The sequence below is a fragment of the Hibiscus syriacus genome, unplaced genomic scaffold (assembly GCF_006381635.1).
Source record: "Hibiscus syriacus cultivar Baekdansim isolate YM2019G1 unplaced genomic scaffold, ASM638163v2 tig00003096_pilon, whole genome shotgun sequence".
Taxonomy (NCBI): Eukaryota; Viridiplantae; Streptophyta; class Magnoliopsida; order Malvales; family Malvaceae; genus Hibiscus; species Hibiscus syriacus.
In genome coordinates this window covers 475,191-481,371 of record NW_024061961.1, presented here as the reverse complement: position 1 = coordinate 481,371, position 6,181 = coordinate 475,191, and the positions used below count along the sequence as shown (strand labels likewise).

Below are 6,181 nucleotides of genomic sequence, written 5' to 3'. Positions count from 1 at the left end.
AACAGGGGAGTGAGCAAAATGATTCAATCTGTAAATTCAGTGAGCAAAATAGAAAAAATGAAAGTTAAGCAAATAAAATAGAAGAGTGGGTATAGTTCGATGAAAAATTGTGTAATTTACACTCTTGAAAAAAAACGAAAACACTCTTAAAAGGTGTTAGGAGTGTTTTGGTACTTGAAGGATTATTTAACGAAATATTTTATTATTCATAATACGATTTTTATAAGACCCATTTATTATACATTAAACTCTTTTATTTAACTTTGAAATATTTTATATTTAGACTTTTAAATATTATTTTGGATTTTCAACTATATATTTTAGCATGTATTATTTTATAGAACTTTAGTATCATTATTATTTACGAATTTATCAACTGATATTTGTTCATTTTATTTTATGAACTACTTTGACAACTATTAATATTTCTTAAAATAGGGTTATATTTTATAAATCACTGTTAACGTGATCTTCAAGATTCGATCACAAAATTTAAGGTGAGTCTGGAGAATTACTGTCACTCTGAGACTTTTCAAAAACATTGCGAGACCTCCGTAAGAAATGTACATGTACCTAGGTATAACTCTACCCAAAGGAATTAAGCTATTCCAAAAGCGTTGAGTATCCTCCGCAAGAAACGTATACGAGTCTAGATTCTTAGGACGATGTGGAATCAAGCGTACCGGAAAATTGATGACGAGGAGGCAGGGGCTAGGCCTTTGTATCCCATGATGCTAGAGCCGCCGGAGATGAGATGGGCTTTTATCCGGAAAATTTACTCAATCGTTGCCATCCAATTGCTGGCCACAATCGCGGTTGCCTCCACGGTGGTTATTGTCCGTCCGATCGCTCATTTCTTCGTCAGCACTGGGGCTGGCCTGCCTTGCTCTTTACATAGTCCTAACCATCACGCCTTTCGTTGGTGTGCTTCTGCTTTTGCCTTTCCCCCCTCCATATTAATTTAATATTTATGACTTTGTGGTTAACTAAGCAAAATCGATTTCCTGTTTGCAGTTCTTTGTCCACTGTATTACTATCACCAGAGGCATCCTGTGAACTATCTTCTTCTTGGAATTTTTACCGTTTCTCTGGCGTTTGCAGTTGGATTGACGTGCGCTTTTACCAGCGGTTAGATATGAATTTTTAATCTTTTTTTTCCATTTATAATTAGGGCCAACTTCTAGTATCGTCTATTCTTTTGAATTTTATAGCAATTGTTCTATCTTTGAGCCATTATATTCACATAAAAGGATTGTTATTTTTGCCTCTTTTTGAATTAGATTAAGGAACTTAAACTGATTATACAGTTAGTACTAAATTAAATGCTGATTGAATTTTGAGAATGGAATTTTTGTTATTTAAGAAGTGTATGAGGGAGTTATTCTATCACTCCGTTTATATTTTTGGATGGGATTTCTTGCATCTAATTGTATGCATTTTTTTTCTTTTTCTTTCCTTTATGGTCTTTTTTCTCATTTCCCTCAATAGTAGTTGTCTAGCATGGTGATTTCATGTTAGACAGATTATTTGAATATAGCTTCTTAGATTGAATAGCTGTTGGAAGATTAAGCAATGGGTTGTGCAGTTTTTTCTTGATTTTTTTTCTGGGTTCAATTTGCTAAAACAAATTGCAAGTTATTCCTATTTCTACGGATTTGGATACTACAGTGGTTTAGCTTAGCATTGGTGACTATTTATCTAATCATGTGTATTTTGCATCTCAATGAGTATATATTAGAAGGAGCTTAATTTACTGTATAGTTGGTAAATGCAGTTAATTCCTATCTGGATGCTACAGATCGTACTGCTGCATTAGATAAATTTATGTGCATTTTGTTTGTGAACAGGGAAAGTTATTTTGGAATCTGTGATTCTGACGGCTGTGGTGGTTGTGGCTCTCACCCTCTACACCTTCTGGGCTGCTAGGAGAGGCCATGATTTCAACTTCCTTGGCCCCTTCTTGTTTGGTGCTGTCATTGTTCTCATGGTTTTTGGTCTGATCCAGGTATGTTGATCTTGCTATCTTTATTAGCTGTTCTTTTCTTATATGTCTCGACTGTATACAAGTTTCTGAATTTTCATTGCTGGAATGTGTCTGTGTTCCTGGTTGTAGGTTTTCTTCCCACTAGGTAAATTATCAGTGATGATCTATGGGTGCTTGGCCTCTGTCATATTTTGTGGTTATATCATATACGACACTGACAACTTGATCAAGCGCTACTCTTATGACGAATATATTTGGGCTGCTATCTCTCTTTATTTGGACATAATTAATCTCTTCCTTTCGCTACTCACCTTGTTAAGAGCAGCAGATAGTTGAAACCACAATGCCTATAAGCAATTGCTATCCATCACCAGAACCTTGTTATTTTTTTTTTGGGGGGTGGGGAGGGGGGGGTGTAGGGTGGTAAATGTCAATGATGTAAAATAGCCTAAAATCTATGTTGTAATGCTGAAACCGTATCACCGTTAATTTAAATGGAAAATTTCGTTTTCTCTTGCATATTTCATTGTGCTTTGTCTGTGCTCCTGGAAATCTTTCGTTGTATTTGTTAGTAACAGGGGTTCTGGGACGTCTAGATATGCTGCTCATGCTGTTTATGTTTTTGGTTAATAATAGGGGATTTTGGGCATCTACGTTGAATGGTAGAAAATAATATGTATGCATATGCATTTGTGTGTTCTCATGACAGCAGGTCGGTAGGTATACGTAAATGCCATAACATGATACACTATGTAGTTATAATGGAACAGTAATTGTGCAATATATACTTAGTTTAGAATAGTTGTAATTCCTTGCCCTCCTTTTCTTGTTGTTTAGGATTGAAGAGTTAAGAGTTGAGTAGGGACTTGGAAAAATATATCAAAAACATTAACCGAAAGTGATTAATTTATGTAAAATATTCTTAGGTTTAATTCTTCGTTGTTGTAATTTTGGAAAGTACTCTTAAGAAGGTTTTTTTTTTGGATGAAATATATTTAAAAATTGTTATAAGAAATTATGATTTATTAAATTAAAAGTTTGACATTGTTATGGAAAAATTACTTTGGGAAATAGATGTGGTAAACAGGGGGGTTTGTATCTCATTTAAGTATTTAAAATTTCAGACATATGTAAAATATGAAGAAAAAATAAAGATATTTAAATAATTTAATATCTAAAAGTACTTTTTTCAAAGTTTAAAAAGTATCGTTTTTAACTCGTGTTTAAGTTATATAGTTTAAGAAACCCTAAGAAAACATGCCGTCGTGAAGATGAGCCACCTGATGCCGGTGATAACCCGCCTGCCCCTCCTCATACTCTGGAAACCGCGCAACACTCGTCTGCCAATTTCCCCGCACCCGTATCTTATAAAGATACGTTGATCGGAGGAGAGAACGCAATTCCTCATGCCGAAGAAGAAATCCTTGATGACGAGGAGATTGAGATCCTCGATGACGATATTATCAGGGCAACGATCGATGACCTTCCCTCCATTGAATTCTCTGATCTTGTCCAACAACTCACAAACAAATCCTTTGATCAAACTGTCATTGTTAAACTCCTTGGTAGAGAATTGGCTATACTACTCTTCGATCTCGCCTCTATGAATTATGGAAGCCTTCTCAAATCTCAACCGTTTCGTCTCATGGATCTCGAAAACAAGTATTACCTGGTCTCTCTCTGTACTCATTCTGATTATTTCAAAGCGCTCTCGGATGGCCCTTGGACAATATTCTGACAGTATCTAACAGTTGAGCCTTGGTTGCCGGAGTTCTCAACGTTGCAACCTTACCCCAATAAGATTGTCACCTGGATTCAGATTCGGCTTCGGCTTTTAGGTCTCTCGGTGTCTCTTGATAAGTGTAATCTCATCATGGAGATAGGCATATGCATTGGTCATTTTATCAAGATCCATTACCCCACTGAAAGTGGTCGTCGAGGCAAATTCGCTCACATGGCCATAACCATTGATCTCAGTAAGCCCCTTGTTTCGAAGATCCTAGTTAACGGCTCGGTTCAGAATGTTGAATACGAGTCTTTGCCTATGATTTGTTTCCAATGTGGTTGTTATGGGCACGTTAAGGAATCTTGCCCTGTCTCCTCGGGTACCATTGCGTCCTCTAGTTCACCGGAGTCTTGACCACCCGCTGCTGGAGATCAAAACGATGCTAGTGATCCCTTATTTGGCCCCTGGATGGTGGTAGAGCGTCGTCCCCATTGAAGCAGTCTGTTTGTCCTCGCACGACGGGTGACACTCCCATATCTACTGGCTCAAGGTTCAGCCCGATTGTGGATTCCTCGGTGGAGAATGATTCACCTATCAATGCTCAGCCTGCTGCGATACCCTTTACCCCTCGAGTGGATTATTAGACTAAACCAGCCACCCTCAAGACCGCCAAAGCAACCAAAACCAGTAAAGGGAAAGCTTCTATCAGCTCCAAAAAATCGTTGGTTGTGGTTATACTAGTTAGCCATCTTCAACGCCCTAAATCCCAAACTCTTCTTTAAGCATGTGCTATTTCCTTAGTGTTGATGCCTCCCGGAGCGTTAGGATTCTGGATAGAACCAAACAATCGACCATGGTTTTTCTGAGAATTCGGACCCTAATGTCATACCCAAGGATGTCCATGATATTCTCATGCAGTGGGTGGGCCCCCCAAAGTGCCACCCTCTACGTCAGGTCCTGCTCACCCTCTCGAACCTGACCCGTCCCTTTCGGTAACACCCTCAACAGAGCAAGCCACCCATTCTGGCTTGGATTCAGTTTTGCAAGTTCACCGTCCTCTTGGTCAGGTTGATTCCATGCTTGAATAGCATCCCTCCTTCTTTCATTGCTTTAATGAATTGTAGGATAATCTGTTGGAATGTTAAGGGTGTGGTCACCCAAAGTTTATTATCGTTGTCTGTCAATTGTCAGTATCTCTGAGAGCACAAGCCGGATATCGTTGCCTTTTTGGAACCCAGAATTTTGGGGCGTCGAGCTGATATTATAATCAAAGCCTTTGGTTTTCCCTATTCTCACCGTATCGAAGCCAACAGTTTCTCGGGTGGTATTTGGATTTGGTGGTTTGATATTATCTCTATTAACGTTATCATCAACCATTTCCAGTTTGTTCATGCTCAGGTTTCTTGTTCTGCTGACAATCGCTCCTTCCTTGCTATCTTTGTTTACGCAAGTCCCAATGCCTCCAATCGTAAACGCCTGTGGGTATGGCTCAACCATCTATATAACACTCCAATCCGTATCCGATCTGGATACAAATTCGTTGACTTTTCAAAACATGTACTTTTTAAAAGATAATTGAAAATTTAAACTTCATTTATATAAAAATGGTGGAACCTTTAATCAAAAATAAATAAACATAATTTAACTTATTTTGAAAATAGAAACTCAATAATTCACATAAATATAATAGTGTATGTTTACAAAAGTGATCAGAGCATATGTAATTCACACCATTAGTTACATGCCAACACATTTATTACAACAAAATACATACTTTTTAAATTAATTTTGATTTGATCTTCTAGTAGAGATATGTTGTCTTGCCTGATCCTAGCTTTGTTCTTCTTGCTTCTTTGTAACTATGTGTGACACTCACATGCTAAGTCGTGAACTTAGTGAGACATATAAAGTGCATAATAAAACCTTCAACACTTAACATAATTGAACATTTTATAAATTCATATAATACAGAAACAATAGAACATATCATAGAACAAAATGCATACATGCATATATATACCATCATTATTATGCAATGTTCCTTTATATCTTTTCTTTCAATAGCCCATTGTACATCATTGAGAACTTAAGGTATGTGAGTGCATTGAGGTTGTGCACTAATGCTGTCACCACATCTCATATAAATTGCATCGAAGTGCCGCGTAGAATATGCACCGAAGTGCCACATAGAAATGTCCCGAAGGACGCATAGTACGTAGAAATGTCCCGAAGGACCACATAGATTTGTCCTGAAGGACCGCGTAGAACCCTCGACTCTTGGCATGCCAATTATACATTTAGCTTCATATCACATACTTATGGGCTTTACCATTTACACACTTGACATAGTTTGTATCACAAAGACATACAATCACATAGATCATTGTCACATAACTTATATCAACTTTTCATGTAACCACATAGGTCATGTAACATGTAGGATGACATGTAACACATAAATCATGTAGAAC

The 6,181-nt window shown here is 37.4% G+C and overlaps 1 pseudogene; it reads left to right on the top strand.

Moving 5' to 3' along the window:
• Positions 1 to 650: 650 nt before the first annotated feature.
• Positions 651 to 2,360, top strand: LOC120174478 (annotated as a pseudogene).
• The last annotated feature ends 3,821 nt before the right edge of the window (positions 2,361 to 6,181 follow it).